The sequence below is a fragment of the Arvicola amphibius genome, chromosome 6, assembly GCF_903992535.2.
Source record: "Arvicola amphibius chromosome 6, mArvAmp1.2, whole genome shotgun sequence".
Taxonomy (NCBI): domain Eukaryota; kingdom Metazoa; phylum Chordata; class Mammalia; order Rodentia; family Cricetidae; genus Arvicola; species Arvicola amphibius.
The window spans coordinates 93,841,112-93,861,040 of record NC_052052.2 but is presented as its reverse complement, the minus strand read 5'-3'; positions in this window follow the sequence as shown (position 1 = coordinate 93,861,040).

Sequence of the window (19,929 nt, the reverse complement as noted above, 5' to 3'; positions counted from 1 at the left end):
CTTTCAAGGCTAACGGAAACTATTTAGCAAGATCCTGTATTTTAAAAGATCACATTCACACATTATTTTAAATATCATTGATAAAAATTCAATGTTGTTGTACTTTTTCTAGTATAGCAATGCAACTGATTGTATCTGAAATGAGCTGGTTTTGAAGTTAGAAGCTTTCCCTGATGTCTGCTGACTGCTTCCTCAAGCTGGCTGGTTTTTTCCCTAAGTGAGCATCTGGCCTAATCCTTCTCCTTCTTTCAAACACTGCAGCTTTGGTGGTCCTCTGATGCTGCGAACAATTAAGAACACAGCAACAAAAATGGAATTAAACCTACATATATTACTGTCTTGGAGCAAAGCTGTCTGGTGTCTAAGGCAGCCCTCTCAGGTGGCAAATCTGGAGAGTGTTTGTCACTTGACCTGAAGATTGAATCCAATAAGTCAGGCAATCCATCCTTACCCAAGAGGGAGGAGGTGGGGCCAGACAGACTGAAGAAGAACAAGGGAACTGGCTATTGTAACAAGATATAATAACAAGGTAACTGTGAACTCTTGCTGAAGAGTATGGAGGGAAACAAAATGCAGACATAGGTGAGTGGATATTATTTTTCCCAGTGCAGAAATCTCAAGGGGGTCTCCAGAAATGACAAAGAACTACAGCTGTTATTAGCATATCTTGCATAACTTCAAGAGGGATCGTACTTTCTGCCTCATAAAAACCTGAACAAATGGCTCCACAGTTAAGGGCTCGTGCAGAGAATCAGAGTTAATTTCTAGCTCCCATGTCAGGTTGCTCACAGTTGCTTGTAACTGTGTCTGCAGTAAATCCAATGGCCTCTCCTGGCTTCTGAGGGTACCCACACATGTTTCTCTCTCTCTCTCTCTCTCTCTCTCTCTCACACACACACACACACACACACACACATGCACGCACGCACACCACAGAGAGCATGTGATAGGGACAGAGAGACAGAGAGGGAGACACCCCACCCTCAGAAATATACACATAAATAAAAATAAATAAATCTTTTAAAAGAAAAACAAGCCACCTGGATATGGTGCTTGTGGATGAATCCTCTTTGAGGTCTTGGTTAGCACTGTTGCATGAATGGTCCACAGGAGTCGATTATGGAGTTTGACTGCATTTTTTTTATTTCTGTCTGCTGGGCATAGCCTTCTCTGACACAGGGCACTAACGCCTCTGACTTTGATGGGTTTATGTCTTTGCCGCTACAGTTCTGCCTGGTGTGTCTTCGCGTCACTGAATGTTCTGTTGCCAGACGTTCATACAGACCAGGTGGTTATATCTCTGTGGGCCACAGACTCCACTGTCCTTCATTCTGATGACTTTCTCTGCTCTGTCTGAGATCGATACAGCTCCCCCTGCTTTCTCTGAGCCTTGGTCTTTGATCCATGTTCTCTGTCCTTGTTGCTTCTGACCATTGGCATTTAGGTTGATTATTGACACAGTTGGACCATTGTCTGCTATACTGGCCACACTGTGTTATTTGTTGTTCTTGCTCTGCATTTCCATTTTCATTGTCCATTCTTCTGGCTTCAGTGGTTTTAACTGAGCTTTTTAGGACTTCTCTGGCCCTTCTTTCTTAGTTATCAATTAGACATTACTCTGGCTTCCTTTTCTAGTGGTTGGCCTAAGATTTGCAAGAAATACTGAAACAAATCTAAGTTCATCTTTGAATAACACCATTCCATATCACAGATGCCTTATACAAGCAAAGCAAGCCATAGTCTGCCATCCTGTGCTGAACCAAAGTGGCCATTCATTTTACCTTATGGTCTACATAAGCCTAGGCATAGGGATATATATGTGTGTGTGTGTGTGTGTGTAGATAGGTAGATGATTGATAGATAGATGATAGATAGATGATAGATAGACAGATAGATAGACAGAGATAGAGAATAGATAGATGATAGACAGATAGATGAGATAGATGACAGATAGATGATAGATAGATGATAGATAGATGATAGATAGATAGATAGATAGATAGATAGATAGATGATAGATAGATATAGATGATAGATAGACAGATAGACAGAGATAGAGAATAGATAGATGATAGACAGATAGATAGATGAGATAGATGACAGATAGATGATAGATAGATAGATAGATGATAGATAGATTGATAGATAGATAGATAGATAGATGATAGATAGATAGATAGATAGATGATAGATAGATAGATAGATAGACACAAGTACACACAATCACATACACAGTTATTATTTAGAACAAATAATCTGTTAAATCAATTAAGAATAAGAAAACACTCTTTCAGCTGGGTGGTGGTAGCACATACCTTTAATCCTAGCACTCGGGAGGCAGAGTAGGGCAGATCTTGTGAGTTCAAGTCCAGCCTGGTCTACAGAGCAAGTTCTAGGACAGCCAGGGCTACACAGAGAAACCCTGTCTCAAAAAACAAACAAGTGAACAAAAAAATCAGTCTTCACTTCCTCCTTCTTTGAAGTTTTTCTCATCTCTGTACATGTCCAAATCTCTGGCAAGTATTGAAGTATTGCTTTCTCTTCTCTCTAGAAAGCTGCTGCTTCTTCTTCTTCTTCTTCTTCTTCTTCTTCTTCTTCTTCTTCTTCTTCTTCTTCTTCTTCTTCTTCTTCTTCTTCTTCTTCTTCTTCTCATTCCTAACACGGAAGGTCTGCTCTCAACAAATTTTTATCTGTGTAAGTATGTCTTTATTTCTCCTTTAATTTGGAAGAGCAACCCCACAGGTAGGTAGTTATTTTATCTTAAAACTTTGGGGGTCTTACCATGCAGTTCTGGCTGGCCTCAATTTGCCATCTTCTGCTTTAACCCTCAAGAGCTGCAATCACAGCCTGTGTCATTAGGCTCTCTACTCTCTATCTGCATGAATGGTTTCTAAAGAGAAATCCAAAGTATCTAATTCTTTTCTTTGCTTTCCTCCAGGCAAGGTTTTTCTTCTGGTTGCTTTTAGAGTTCATCCCCTGGCCAAGATTTACTCTTTTTTATTTATGTGTACGTTTGTGTCTCTGTGTGTGTGCTTGTGTGTAGGTGCCTGGGAAGGCCAGGAGGAAGTGGTGGATTGCTGGAGCTGGAGTAACAGGCAGATTGCATACCTCCCATCCATGTGGGTTCTGAGAGTGGAGCCTGTGCCCTCTGCAAGAGCAACAAGTGCTCTTAAACACTGAGCCATCTGCAGCCCCTCAGAATGGTTCTTTATCTTTTCTCTTCTGCCCAAGGGTAACTTTTGGAATTTACCCAACTGAATGCTCTTTGAGCTTCCTGGACCTGCAGTTTGGTCTCTTAGAATTCATTTGCAAAAGATCTCAGTCATTATTATTTTATTTCATCTTTCTTTCTCTTTATTCCTTCCTTCCTCCCTCTCTCCTTTCTTTCTCTCCTTATAATATTTCTATTATGTTATTCCACTTCTTTTGTCCCACAGTTCTTGGGTACACTGTTCTGGCTTTTCAATTGTTTTATTTGTTTGTCCATCTTTGAGGCTTAGCCTGAGACAGCCTGAAGCTTGGGATGCTCCCCTCAGCCATGACCTGTTACTAATAAAGCTGTCAAAGCTGTCACTCATTTCTGCTGCACTGTTTCGACCTCTGCAGTTTCCTGGGTTCTGTCTCTGGCTTTCCATAGCTCTGCTTACACAGCCATCTGCTCCAGCGTCCTGCCTCAAGTCCTTTGCATATTAACTATGGTTGTGTTTTAAGGGAGTCTGGTCACTTCACCATCCTGGCTGTGTCTGCTTCTGCTTGCTCTGTCTCTTTAAAATGCAGTGTTTTTCCTGATGGTATGTCGCGATATACTTGGTAAGAAAGAGTTCGGTTAAGAGGCCGTTAGTGATGTAATCCAAGTTGGTGTGGGGCTGGGGTGGGGAGGAGGATTCTCAGTTCTCTGAGTGGGTCTCTATCTTCCAGTGAGCCTGGATTTGGGGCTGAGAACTTCCCAGGTGTGCCTCTGGTTTTGTTCTAACACTGGATAAGGCAGTGCAGGTGGAGTGAGCTGGGGGTTGCTGATTTCTCTCCCTTTGGTTCAGTCAGACGCTGAGGAAGGTCCAGTAAGCAGTGACCACAAGACAGAAAGTGTCACCTGCTCTAATACCAGGCTTTCTGATCCATGGCACAGGTTCAGAAATGTTGCCAAACAGGTTGTTTTTAAATGCAGGATAATCAACAACCTGCTATGATGTCTAGCTAGCAAGTTTCGCTGCTGATTATCAAATTTGTTTAGAACTAAAAATGAGAAAATCTAGACAAGCAGAGATAGCACAGGATGGCTAAGGGGTGTGACAAAGCCACCCCAGGGGGCACGCTAGCTCAGGGCTCCTGTCCACACCTGGCTAGGCATCTACAGTACCACAGACACATCAGCTAACCAGACATGGCTTGCAATCCCAGTACCCAAAAACTGAGGCAGGATCTTAGCTAAAACTACATAGTTTAAGGCTAGCCTCGGCTATGGGTCCCGTCTCAGAAAAAGCAAGAAAATTATGCTAACTGATTGGACTTCAGGTTTCCTAAGTTACTCTCTCATGCCATAATTTACAAAACAAAAAATATGGACAATTGTTATTCAGATTTTATTAACATGGATGAAATGGAACTAAGCAGGGCTTTAAGCAAGCAAAAAAATCAAAGAAAAACTGAAGCAAACAAAACAGGAAACAGGGTTTGAATCTCCAAAGGAAACCTCTTAGGTCTGTCTCCAATTAAGTCCAAATTCAGAGCAAGATCTACATTTTTAGCTCTTTTTGTTTTACTTTGGTTTCGGACTTTTGAGATAGATTTTGCCATGCTATTCAGGTTGACGGTGAACTCACTTTGCATCCCAGGCTTGCCCCAACCCCTAGCAATCCTCTAGTCAGGGTTACGGGTATATATCATCATACATGACAAGATCGATATTTTTAGAAGCAATCATTTGTTTTTCTTATTTTCATATTCTGTCACGTTGTGGCACAGACTAAAACAGAGGAAAGTAATTCCTAAGATGCTACCTTTACATTTCAGGTGACATGCCACAGCCACATACCCCTGTGATCCCAGGCCTCTGGAGGCCGAGGCAGGAGGATCTCAAAGTTGATGTTAGTCTAGACTATGTTGCAAGACTCTGTGTCTTAAATAGTAATGATAATAGCAATAATAATGAATTTTGTTATAGTTGGAACATGACTTCCTGTTCTAGAGTCTTGCATCCTGAAGTCTTGCTCCCTGGAGCTCCCACTCCTGATCTTGTCAGCTGTGATTTCTCACTGAAAGTCACTACTTTGGCTATTTCTTCAGTGGTTTCTGCTTACAGAAAAATTAGTATTTCTTACCCACCCATCCCATGCACTAAACAACTCGGTCCCCTCCAACAGTCACAGTGCAATGGCAACCTGCTCTGATTCATCTCCATGGCCATAAATGAGCCCAGCTAAGCCATGGGTTTCTAACACCACAGCCCTGCCCAGACAGTCCATTTGTTTGATCTTTCTTGATCTGTCTCAAAGCCATCCACACATTTACTACAGTGAATCTCCAATCTTCCAAAGGGTTGGGAGCAGCGGTCCTGGCCCCCAACGGAGGCCAACAGTCCACAGAGGCCCCTGCCTCCTCCAAATTCCTGCGGCTCTCTGCGGATCTAACAGTGGTACTCTTGGCTGGCTCTCCACCCACTGGCTTGGGTTTCAACCTTGCTCACACTGTAAACCAGGCATCACCCACTTGCATTCCCAATCTTGGTTGACATCTTTTTTCTCTTTGTTCTGCAGATTTGTTCCTTCCAAATCTTTCCGTGTGGTTTATGAGAGGATTGGAAATGACCACGTACTTTCAATGCACTGTGATTAACCGGAAGTCTCTGTGTCGGTTCCTTCTGAAGCGTGATTTTCTAGAGGATTCTTTAAAACCACAATAATACTCAGGTCTTGCATGTCCTCTCAAATTTGTTTATAGGAAAGTCTGATTCTAATTGGAATGGCGTTTTTAAAGTGGAACAATATCAGACCTAAGCAAAATTTTAAGGGGAATGAAATTCTCCTTCAATTTATTTAGCCTCCCATTCTTTCAGCCATTTCCTCAACTTGATGGCACCTTATTCAGGAAAGAAGGGGGCACAAATGACTTACATCAGTTTCTTGGGACAGTGCTACAATGAAAACTCCTACACCAAAAGGAAAGTAAGCTTGGGATTTCAAAACCAGGAAGGTGCTGAGAGGAATGCGATAGAAGGGGGGGTAAAGGCAAAGAAAAAGAAATCGAAGAGGACAGACAAGATAGATGGGTGACCCGTGTCACCACCAAAGGCTATGCTAATGCCGGTGGTCTGGACTGCCACCTAAATCCGTCTTGACATCTGAGGGCCATGGTGAGGAGGCCCCACCCCTTGCTGGACCTGGGAGAGCTGGCCCTGCTCTTCCCTTGATGCGGCAAGAGGATAGCATTTCCTCTCTCACACACACATAGGGGAACTGGCCTCAGTGGCCTGGGCATGAGAGACGGCCACACCCCTCGCTTGAGGTGGGTGGTCCCTCTGGAGGCCCAGGCCAGGCCCACGACCAGGGTTTGGCCCACCGCAACCTCTACCCCATCTATGACTGCTGGAGCGTGTGAAGGGACTGGTCCCGTGGAGCCATAGCTGCGAGACTTGGGATATCCAAAAGGAGTTTCGGTAAGGATACAGTAATGATGGTGTAGCAGGAGCCAGAGGTCAAGAATCAGACCCGCAACCCATTGCAATGAGCATCTGCAAAGAAAGCTGTCTGGGCAAAAGGATCGAGTCTGTAACACCGGAAGCTCCCAAGGCCGTGACTACAAATCACGTGATGGAGAGGTGGGAAAGAAGAGCAGTGTAGTGGTTTGTTTTGTTTTTTTCTGTTTCTTTTCTTTTTGGGGGGGAAGCTACAAGGTTGAGGGTAGACATGGAAATGAGTGGGACTGGGTGCATGATGTGAAATTCCCAAAGAATCAATAAAAAAAAATTATGTCAAAAAATAGCTTTCTCCCAAAATGATTCACTGACTTTTTAAAAATGGCAGAATTTTGAGCCTATATTTATGTTAAAAGTCCCATTTGTAAGCCGGGCGGTGGTGGCGCACGCCTTTAATCCCAGCACTCGGGAGGCAGAGCCAGGCGGATCTCTGTGAGTTCGAGGCCAGCCTGGTCTACAAGAGCTAGTTCCAGGACAGTCACCAAAGCTACAGAGAAACCTTGTCTCAAAAAACCAGAAAAAAAACCCAAAAAACAAAAAGTCCCAATTGTAATGTGTTTGATAGTTGTCCTCAAACGTCAAATCTAATAATCCTTTTAAAACAAATATTCGGTAGCAACTCGGTGTGTGTGGAGGGGAGGGTGTATGTATGTAGAGTGTGTGTGTGTGTGTGTGTGTGTAGTACAAGTACATGAGTGTGTGGGTGCCTGACCCTGCACTGGCATGCAGAGACAGAGCAGGACATAGACTGAGCTTCTCTGATCCCTTTCTACCTTCTTGCCCTGAGACAGGGTCTTTTACTGAAACAGAACTTCACCATGTGGTGCTGGGGATTCAAACTTGGGTCCCCATACTTGCTGAGCAAGTTTTTTTTTACCCACTAAACCATTTCCCCAACCCCACAACTTCCTTTTTTTTTATTTTTTATTTTTTATTTTTCGAGACAGGGTTTCTCTGTGGCTTTGGAGCCTGTCCTGGAACTAGCTCTTGTAGACCAGGCTGGCCTCGAACTCAGAGATCCGCACAACTTCCTTTTGATAGCCTGCTTGTTTAATACAATGAAATAAGCCTTCGCAGGGAGTAATTTGTTACTTTATATTCATCTGTGAGTCATATGGGAAATTCTGCCTGAGGAGGTGTGAGCTGGGCTTCGGGCCCCTGAGATGTCATGGGATGTCAAGGTGGTCCTCCCTTCTGCCTGAGGAGGTGTGGGCTGGGCTTCGGGCCCCTGAGATGTCAAGGTGACTCTCCCTCTTGTCACTGCCTCTTGAGTTGGGTGCAGGCTGGGAGCTGAGCTGGGGCTGTTGACCTGAGGCTTCTCTTCTCTTCCAGAGTGGCCTCCCCGTGTGACTTCTGTGCTTATTAGTACCAGGCTGGCTGGATTGGGAGAAGTGTTGGGGCTAGGCTGTCACTCAGTGGTCACTCATATGGCTAGCACTCAGAATGAATCCTGCCTGCTATGGTAGTGAGTGTCCCAGAAGCAAAGATGGAAGCTTCGAGGCTCTCAAGCATCACTTGGCTGCAGCTGTTAGTCAGAACAGGTCAGAGAGCTACCCTATAGGCAAAGGAAGAGTAAATAAATTCCACCTCTTGATACTGGGATGGTAAGGTTAAGACGTGAGAAAAGAAAAAGGAGTGGAGATAGTGTGTGAGTGACCTTAGAATCCTTCTGGCACACAGCCTAAGGGGATTGCAAAAAAAAAAAAATGTTTTCAAATGTGAAAATGGAAGCCCAGCCCAACTATAACTTAACAGAGAATTAAAAAGCAATACGTCCTTCAGCGTGCAAATGGTCCCACAGCACACACTAGAAGATCTTGTAACACAGCCAGTAAAATGCATTGAGTCAGTGACGACATCTTGATTTATGGAAACATTGGAGCCCACATCATAAGCTGCATTCTAAAGTGAACGGCCACACCTGAACAACGGCAGTGCCAGGACAAGTGTGTGTAAAATAAGAAAAATAAGACAACTTCCAGAGGAAATACAATATTCCCCCAAGTGACCTGGAACCTTACTGAAAAGTATAAAATCAAAAGAATTTCCTGTGTGACTATGGAAAGCCTATCACCAACTTCAACCTTCACCTGTGACAGAGTGTGCGTTTAACCCCTAAGACACCAGGAGACCACAGAGACCACATCTGTCAGGAGTCAGAGAGTAAAGAGGATTCAAGGAGTGTCTGACAGCTGCAGAGACTCGGATGAGAACTGAAGACCTGAGATCTGCATCGTTTGTTATTCACCACACAAACAGTAGAACGGCAACAATAGAACTCTCAAAAGTGTATTTACCAATAAAATATAGCGTGCCTTTTATATTTGACGTGCCTCTTAGTAACGTGTGGTCTTTGGGTTTAGCACAGAATCCCGGACCTTCTCAATTACAATCCACAACTGAGCTCACTATCACAGCAGCTGAGCTGCCCTGAGACAACACTGTCCACAGTCTTCACACGGCTGCAAGGGCCTGAATTTCAACATGTGGAACGCATCCTTTTGTGGCACCAGTGGGTCAAAGCCAGGGCTTTGTGCATGCTTGGGTAAGTGCTCTGCCGCTGAACTAAACCCCCAGCTGGTGCACTCTGCTAAAAAAACAAATTAATGCCCCCTGAAAACCTGCTGATGGCTAAAATAACAGAAACAGATCTCCAGCATTGGCGAGATGGCTAAGTGGATAAAAGCACTTGCCATGCAGGCATTGTAACCTAGACTCAATCCCCAGAACCCGAGGACATGTGGAGAGCATCCAGTCACTCTGCCTGCTGAATTTCTAGCCCGATGGACAATTTCTTCTGTATACAGAACTGAATTGAGCCATGGGGTTCCAGCACCCCTGGAATGCCAGTAGTACCCCATGAATGTAATCCTGTGAACCCCAAATGACCACTTATTCCCAACTTATTGGTCAAGAAGGTGGGGAACACGGCAAGAACTCCAGAAGGTGATGACCTGGGGCAAAGAGAGCACTAAACAAGAACAGGCTTTTGGAGTCGGCCTTGCATACACACCAGAAGTTTATTTGGATTTTAATTAAGTCACTTTTAAAAGGCTCTCTGGGGTTTTAAAAAATCCAACTGTTTTTAGCAAATGATACCATGTGCCTTTCTTTGAAAACTAAACTACAAAAAAAAAGCTTAGAGCTGAAGCAACCACAGCAAAGAGACACTGTTCTTTCCTCTAGCCTGATATAATTCCCAGCACTGGGGAGGCAGAGGCAGCTGAATTTCTATGAGTTCTAAGCAAGCCTGGTCTAAGGAGATAGTTTCAAGACAGTCAAGGTTACACAAAGAAACCCTGTCTCAAAAGAAAACAAACAAACAAACAAACAACAACAAAAGCCCAAACAAATAAAAAAGCAAAACAAACAAACAAAAGAGTTATTATGGAGTATGCCTTTAATCCCATTATTAGAGGGCAGATCTCTGAGTTCTCTTAAGGTTGGACTGGTCTACAGTCTGAGTTCCAAAAGAGCCAGGGCTACATAGGGAAACCCTGACTCAAAAAACAAACAAGTGGGCCAGGTGGTGGTGGCACCCGCATTTAATCCCAGCACTCGGGAGGCAGAGCCAGGCAGACCTCTGTGAGTTCGAGGCCAGCCTGGTCTACAAGAGCTAGTTCCAGGACAGGCTCTAGAAACTACAGGGAAACCCTGTCTCGAAAAAACCAAAAAAAAAAAAAAAAAGTGGGAGGAGATGCTATTGTTTAGCTTAATGGGATTTAGTTGTTTTTGTTCCAAACTTTGGCTTTTTATAAAAAATTATGCTCTTTTTTGAGGTAGGACCAAAATGTTTTGTTCAGTATGATTTTGAACTCATGAATTCAAGCAATCTTCCTGCCTTATCCTCCAGTTTGGATTAAATATATACACCACCACTCCAGCTCCACATTCTTGCTTTACACATGGAGAGGGAAAGGGTGAGATTTAGAAAAAGAAATATTCTAATCTTTTGATGTATTTAAAAGACTCAAAAAAACCTCATGAATTTTGCTATGGCCACCTATAGATAGAAGTTTCTGTCCCACCTGGGCCTACAGCGATTCATTCCCAAAGAAACATACAGAAGCTTATATTAATTATAAACTGTTTGGCCTATTAGCTCAGGCTCATTATTAACTAGCTCTTATAACTTAAATTAACCCATAATTCTTGTCTGCATCTAGCCACATGGCTTGGTACCTTTTATCAGCGGGGCATTCCCATCTTGTTTCCTCTGCATCTGGCTGGTGACTGCATCTCTGCCTTTCTTCTTCCCAGAATTCTCCTAGTCTGCTTGATCCACCTATCCTGCCTGGCTATTGGCCAATCTGTGTTTTATTAAACCAATATGGGTGACAAATCTTTACAGTTGAAAGTGTGTCTCTGACTTTGTCCTTTCACAGAAGGTGTGTGACTAATGCCAGCTGTGTTTGACCATATCAGTTTTCTTTTTTAAACTTTACTACATTCATTCAGTTAGTTGTCATTCATTTAGTGTATGTATGTGAGCTGTGTGCCAGATCACACACTTGGAGGTCAGAGGATAACTTTCAGAAGTCTATTCTGTATCCACCATGTTCTATTTCCACCAGGCAACAAGCTTAGGTCGTCAGACTTGGCACCAAGCACTCACATCCACTGAGCCATCTGGATGATTCTCATGTCACTTCTTAATCTTATGTCTCAAGCATGTAACATGTATTTAATTAGCAGTTCTAGTTACCGTGGTTAAATGCTGCGTATTTCTCTGTGTGTGAGTATGAGCATCTGCATGCCTGAGCAGAGACCAGAGGACAGCCTTGGGTGCGGTTCCTCGGGTGCTGCTGACCAGCTTGTTTTTGTGGTTTTTTGTTTTTTTTTTTTTAAGAGGATCTCTCAGTCTCTCACTGGCCTGGAACTCTCCATGGCTAGACTAACTGACCAGTGAGCTCCAGAGATCTGTCTCCTCAGTCTTGGGGTGAAAACCCTGTCCCCACATACAGTTTTCTGCAGGGGTTCTGAAGATTGGACAGGCCTCCTCATGCTTGTGAGACAATTTACAAACTCTGATGTCTCCCCAGCCCAGCTTAAGAAATTTTCAAAAGCAAGTAGGTATCTTATATTATTAAAAACAAAAACCTAAGGCCTTAACCTTTCTGAGGAGTGGATGGGGGTGGGGGAGGGGAGTGAGGAGGGATGAAGGGGGAACTGTGGTTGGTATGTGAAATGAAAAAAAACTTTTAAATAAAAAAGTTAAAACAAAAAAAAAAGAGAAAAATTTAAAAATTAAAAACAAAAGCCTAAAATAAAATACTCCTGAGATTCCTGATTATTTTGATAATTAAAAATTATGGCTAGCATTTCAATGAGTAAGTCATTTTATGTCACACGTCTGTAGAGCGTGCCATGACATAACGTTTGGATTTTCTGTGATTCTGTGAGTTTCCTAAATGTTATGCCAGACACACAGACGACAGTTAGATTAATAAATTGATTTGTGTATTTTTTATATTATCTTATCAAAAACTCCAGACACATCAGAGTAAAGCAGAAAGTAGGCCTGACTCGTCCTTCTGAAGCATGCAGGTTTTAATGGCCTATAAAAATCTGATCCTTGTTCTTATAAAATTTGATAGCAGGAGACATAGCCCAAATAACTTTTCCAGTCTTTTCCATTTGTTTTGAAAAGGGAGTAAATCCCTAGTGGAACATTTTTAACCTAGTTATTGATTTATGGTCTCGAGACTATTCCTTTAGGAAGCTTCCCAGCCCATTCGGCAATCTATTTTTGGTACAGAATCTAGGCCAAACACAAAGCTTCTTGAATCCTTTCTGGAATAAAAACTTTTGAAAAAAATTATAAATATGGTTTGTGTTCTCAATATTAAAAATATATTAAAACTCTGATGTAAGGCAGTGGTCATAGCTCCACTTAGAGCAATGTGTTTAGCCTGCACAAGGTCCTGGGTTCCAATCCTAGGCAGCACAGGCAAAATGAAAAGCAAGATGCATCTATGCTACAAACTAATTCATTACTTATGCTACAAAGTAATGCATTATCTCCATTAAAATAATGATAAAAAGTATCTCATTAGCTACTTCTCTGTTTCTCTAAGAAAGGCAGATTCTTCTTGAAGAGCTTGGGCAGGGGCCACCTAAATACAGCTCCTTTGTTCAGATCCTTAGTATATAGCCTGTTCCTGGGAAAAACTCTAAAGGTATGAAAATTACAGAAGTGATTCGGTTACTGTAAACGACATGGAGCAGGGTATGGTTTGCAGAGAAACTGCAAATGGAACAGCAGAAAAATGTTTTAAGTATTTCCTTACTCCAGGGAATATTTTCTTGTTTTCCTACAGGAATTCCTAGTTTGCTTTTTAACAAACAAAACAAACAGAAACAGCGAAACACTGACCAAAAACAACTTGGGGAGGAAAGGGTTTGTTTGGATTACAGGTCACACTCCTGTCACTGAGAGGAGCCAAGGGAGGAACTCAAGGCAAGAATCTGGAGGCAGGAACTGAAGTATGGGCCCAGAAGAACGATGCTTCCTGACTTGCTCTTAAGGTTTGCCCAACCTGCTTTCTTATATATCCCAGGACCACCTGCCCAGGGATGGCAGTGCCCACAGTGGCCTGGTCCCTTTCACAACAATCATTAATCAAGAAAATACTCTAGACACGCATGCCCACAGGCCAATCTGATGGAGGCAGTTCCTCAAATGGAGCTCCCTTTGTTTGTGTCAAGTTGATAAAAAATACTAAGCAGCACAACACATTAACCACATAATACCTACAGGTCATCTGCAAGAGTCACAGTCACAGGTGTACAAGAAACTAACCACAGGTAAAAGCAAGGTGACCAGGGAGGTTAAAGCTGGCATGAGCTCTCAAGGTTTTTAAAATGAGCCTTCAAAATTGTAGAAGTAAAATGTTTTATTTTTAATATTTCATTTCTAAGCTTTAAAGCATTCCTCTGTAGATTTTGTTAATTTAAATATTAATGTTCATTATAATTATTATTATAATTGGAGATATTTTTGCACAAAAAATTTAATATTATTAATGTGCCAAATCTCTCCAAGTTAAATAGTGAATGCAGTAAATTTCACAACTATATGTAGAATACATAACAAAACTATGGAAAAATCTGGATAACATCTGGAAGAAAAATAAGAGTCACAGAAATTTTTGGAAAAGATAATTAATTGAATGTGAGGTGCTGGGTTGCAAGAAAAATAGTGTGTGTTTGTATGTGTGTGTTTAAACATACAAAACATATTGTAAACCTACACTAGTTTAAACAATTTGGCTCAGGTACTAACCCAGACAGACATTAGGTTATTTAAACTGTCAGGAGTGGGAATGCAGCTCTATGGTAGGAGCACCTACCGTATGCCAGTGCTGGGTTCAAATGCACCACAAATCATCATCATCGTCATCATCATCCTCATCGTCATCATCATCATCGTCATCATTGTCATCGTCATCATTGTCATCATCATTGTCATCATCATTGTCATCATCATTGTCATCATCGTCATCATCATTGTCATCATTGTCATCGTCATCATCATCATCGTCATCATCATCATCGTCATCATTGTCATCGTCATCATTGTCATCGTCATCATTGTCATCATCATTGTCATCATCATTGTCATCATCGTCATCATCATCATCATCACCGTCATCATTGTCATCATCATTGTCATCATCGTCATCATCATTGTCATCATCGTCGTCATCATCATCATCATTGTCATCATCATCATCGTCATCATCATCATCATTGTCATCATCATCATCATCGTCGTCGTCATCGTCGTCATCATCATCATCCTCATTTTCATCATCGTCATCACTATCATCATTGTCATCATCATCATCATTGTCATCATCATCATCGTCGTCGTCATCGTCATCATCATCGTTGTCGTTGTCGTCAAGCACACCAGTTCAACAGAGGAAGGAAGACGTTAAGTGCATGGTGATTGGTCAGAGTGAACTAAGCATTACATCCCTTCTAACTCAAAGTAATAAAATATTTAAAAATGTACACTAGAGAAAAATTATAAGAAATTAGCATCAATATTTCAATTAAGACTTAAATTCTATAGAGGAATTCAATTTCTTCTTTTTAAAGTGTATGGGTGTTTTACCTGGGTCTATGTCTGTAGGCTGCTTGCATGCCTGGTGCCCATGGAGACAGAAGAGGACATTAGAGGCCCTGGAAATGGAGTCACAGAGAGTCGTGAGCTGCCATGTGGTGCTGTAAAGAACAAGTAGAAGAACACCCAGTGCTCTTACCCTCTGAGCCATATTTACCTCTGGAATGTTTTTAAAGCTTAAAATGAAATAAGGTACAAAATATTAACTGAAAACAGAAATATTAGAAGCATTTGTGCAAAAAAACTATTATCTAAATATATGGGCAGTGGTGGCACATGCCTTTAATCCCAGCACTTGGGAGGCAGAGGCAGGCAGATCTCTGTGAGTTCGAGGCCAGCCTGGTCTACAGGGTGAGTTCCAGGACAGGCTCCAAAAGCTACAGAGAAACCCTGTCTCAAAAAACATATATATATGTGTGTGTGTGTGTGTGTGTGTGTGTGTGTGTGTGTGTGTGTACAGTCTGGCAGTTCTGCAAATTTTTCAGCATAGAATTAGCATATAACTGAGCAGTTGTGCTCCCTAGTCTACACCAAGACAGATAAAAATATGTCTACTCAATAATTTACATATTAATGCTCATAGAAGCAAAACTCATAATACATATATAGCAACAGATAGGCAAACAAAATAGGCTATGGAATATCATTAGACAGGGAAGAGGGAGCAGTACTCATGAAGGTTACAATGTTGCTCACCCAATAGCATATCTAGCAGAAGGCTGTCCCCAAAGAACCTGTATTATGTGATTCTATTCATATGAGACATCCAGAATAAACCACATATGTGAAAACAGAAAATAGACAAGTGGGGCTCAAGTAAATGAGTCGGGGAGGGGAGGCAGGGGATGAAGACAAGGTTAGTGGGTCTGGGGGTTCCGAAGGTGACATAAAGGGCATGTTCCAGAACTGGTTGTGGTAACGATTACCCAACTCCAAAATGCTAAAATCTGTTGCACTGCATCTGGTGGGTGAACAACACGGAGCATGAATTAGATCAACATGTGATTCTGAACCTACATCACTGGTACATAGACTATCACCATGCTGTCTATACTGTACAACCATACAATATCATAAATGGCTTTATTATAATGGTGGGTTTTGTTTCTTCAGGAGAAGGTTAGGACATGGTCTCACTGTGCAGGCCAGGTTGGCCTCAGATTCATGATCCTCCTATCTTAGCCTGTCCCCACTCAGCTTCCTGAGTGCTGGGGTCACAGGCCTGCCATCACCACACTTGGCTTGGCTAAGTTTTCAAGCAGGAAGTTGAATTACAAATGGAAGCTCATAAACATAAGGAAAATAATCTGTATTCTCGGAAGACAAGGAAGTCTCAGAAGACTAAACCTGGAGGAGGGGCTTGAGAATCTTCCTGTCACTGTGACAAAACACCCAAGATAAACAATGTGAAGGAAGAGAGGCTTATTCTGGCTCATGGTTTCAATTCATTCCAGCCACCATCTCTCCACACTGCTGTTTTGTGGGGGAGGCAGCAAGGTAAGCCATGGGCAGAAGCTCCTTGGACTACTTGTTGGTGGTGGTTGGGAAGCAGAAACACATGGGCAGAAGTAGGATAAAAACCCTTTGAGGTGGTTTGAAAGAAAATAGCCTCCAAAGGGAATGGCACTATTAGGAGGCGTGATCTTGTTGGAGGAAGTGCGTCACTGTGGGGGCGGGCTTTGATGTCTTTTTCTGAAGCTCCCCTCAGTGTGAAAGCCAGTCAACTTCCTGTTGCCTGCAAGATGTAGCACTCTCAGTTCTAGCACTACATCTGCCTGTGTGTCACCGTGCTCCCCTTCATGATCACATGTCACCGTGCTCCCCTTCATGATCACTGTAAGTGAGCCACCCCAAATAAATGTTTTCTTTGTAAGAGCTGCTGTGGTCATGGTGTCTCTTCACATCAATAAAAACCCTAAGACACCCCTCAGTGGCATGCCCCATGACCTGCTTTCCTTCCTCTAGGTCCCAGTTCTCAAAGGTTCCCCCATCTTTCAAAGCAGCCTTATTGACTGAGCCTTAAAATTCAAGCCAATCAATGTTTGCTAATCAAAACAAAGGAGGGATAGCTTTTAAATACATTTCTCACTTGCTAGAAGTACGACAAATCATACATTCTCATGTATTACTGCACACGAATGTTCATAGCAGCTTGAATCACAGCAGTAAAAGAAATTGGAAACAACTTAAATATTACTGGATACATGGGTAAACAAGTAGGCTATACCCACACAATGGGTAATTGTTTGGCAAGGAAGTAACTGATAGTAAAGATTGATGCAGCCCTTTGGGAATCAATTTAGCAATGCCTATCAAGATTTCTATACATAGTAATGTTCTGACCTGCTGGTGTTGCTTAGAGAAATGTCACCAAAGAACTTCACTCTGAACGTATGGGGGAAATTCTATGCAATTATGCAGTTCAGTTTTATATATAATGGTGAAGAAATGAAACATCTTAAATGTTTAGTGATACAGACTAGTCAAACATGCTGTGATATGCACACAAGATGAAATATAGTAGCTAACATAAATCACACATTCTTATGGGAAAATTATTATTACATGGCATAAATAACAGTTCAAAGTTATACATACAGCATCATTAAAACTCAATTTAATCTCTCTCTTTCTCATGTGTGTGTGTACGTGCGTGTGTATGTGTGTGTGTGTATACACATGTGTGCATGTGCACATGTGCATGTCAGGGGTCTCACTGTGTAGTCCAGGCTGAGCTTGAACTCTAGATCCCCTGTCTTTACCTCCTGATAGCTGACTAGGGCTATAGCTGTATCCCACCAATTTGGGCTCTCAACATTCCCTTCTCTCTTTGTATTACAAAATTATCTTTAGTAAGTTACCTTTAGAGTTTCTTAGAAAAATTTCTAAAAAGATAAAACACTACCAAAGACTCTAACATAAAGCATTGCTTTAGCAGGCACACACACAGACAGAATATTGTATACATAATAAACAAATAAATATTTTTTAAAAGAAAAAGCACATCAAGCACACACACAGACAAACACACACACACACACACAGACACACATGCAAACACACATACAAACCCACAAACACATATTCAATGAAAACACAAAATCGGAAATAATAATATATAAGCAAAAGACAAGTAAACAAAAAATGCCCAAACAAAGAAATTTGAGGCAAAAATAGCATTGAGATAGTTTTGTGTTGGCCATCTACTGCTGGGCATGAGGCCTACACTGTGTGTGTGTGTGTCTGTGTGTCTGTGTGTGTGTGTGTCTGTGTGTGTGTCTGTGTGTGTGTGTGTTCAGTGACACACCATTGGGGAAAACTGTTGTTGTTGTTGTTTTTCCTTTGCAAGCAGATTCAATTGGAGTTAGCTTCTTGGTTAAGGATCCATGTCCACTGTCCTGTCTCATGCTGGGAGCCTGTATGCCCATCTGGCTTGGCCCTGTGCAGACCTGTGCAGACCCTGTGCAGATCCTGTGCAAACCTGTGCAGACCTGTGTAGACCCTGTGCAAACCTGTGCAGACCTGTGCAGACCCTGTGCAGACTCTGTGCAGACCCTGTGCACACCTGTGCAGACCCTGTGCAGACCCTGTACAGACTTTGTGCAGACCCTATGCAGACCCTGTGCACACCTGTGCAGACCCTGTGCAGACCCTGTGCAGACCCTGTGCAGATCCTGTGCAGACCTGTGCAGACCCTGTGCAGACCTGTGCAGACCCTGTGCAGACCCTGTGCAGACTCTGTGCAGACCCTGTACAGACCTTGTGCAGACCCTATGCAGACCCTGTGCACACCTGTGCAGACCCTGTGCAGACCTGTGCAGACCCTGTGCAGACTCTGTGCAGACCCTGTGCACACCTGTGCAGACCCTGTGCAGACCCTGTGCAGACCCTGTGCAGACTCTGTGCAGACCCTGTGCACACCTGTGCAGACCCTGTGCAGACCCTGTGCAGACTCTGTGCAGACCCTGTGCACACCTGTGCAGACCCTGTGCAGACCCTGTACAGACCTTGTGCAGACCCTATGCAGACCCTGTGCACACCTGTGCAGACCCTGTGCAGACCCTGTGCAGACTCTGTGCAGACCCTGTGCACACCTGTGCAGACCCTGTGCAGACCCTGTGCAGACCCTGTGCAGACTCTGTGCAGACCCTGTGCACACCTGTGCAGACCCTGTGCAGACCCTGTACAGACCTTGTGCAGACCCTATGCAGACCCTGTGCACACCTGTGCAGACCCTGTGCAGACTCTGTGCAGACCCTGTGCACACCTGTGCAGACCCTGTGCAGACCCTGTGCAGACCCTGTGCAGACTCTGTGCAGACCCTGTGCACACCTGTGCAGACCCTGTGCAGACCCTGTGCAGACCCTGTGCAGACCTGTGCAGACCTGTGCAAGCTGTCCCAGTCTCTGTGGGTCCTGTGTGTCTGGAACACACTGTCTCCTCAGTGTCCTCTGTCCTTTCTGGCTCTCACAGTCTTTCAGCCTCCTCTTCTCCATAGCTCCCTGAGCCCTAAGGGGAGTGGTTTGATGAAGACATCACCTTCAGGACGAAGCTCCAAAGCACCTCTCCCTGCACATTGTCTAGTTGTGAGTCTCTGGTCAGTTCCCATCTGTGCAAGAGGAAGCGTCTCTGTGAAAGCATTTTAACAATTCTGTTTGTGAAAAACCAACATTTGAGAAAAGTAGCTCTTCACTTGACCTAAGAAACCATTCATCCACGCCCAGCTTGGTAGGTCATTGAGCTCCCTGATGTCACTTACAGAGCATGGGTGGCAGGTGCCTCTAAGACAGCCTCCTCTCTGGAAAGCCAGGCCCAAGGGCAGAGGGGCTGAGTCCAAGGGGAGAGGGTCTGATGAGACACCCCTAGCCCATCCTGACCTGGAAGGAATGTTAGCAGGCCAGATCTGGGTGGTCACAGCTGCTCTGACTTTGGGACTCCACTGTGTGTGCTGTGTCCCAGACAGAGTTTCACAAAGGGATGAGGACAGAGTGGACATGAGCAAAGCACAGGGATATACAAGTGTGAAAATATTACAAAACCGCTTTAAACACGGGAAATTCATTGTCCTGGGTGCTTGTGTAAAGACTCTGAGAGTCGAGAACATCCT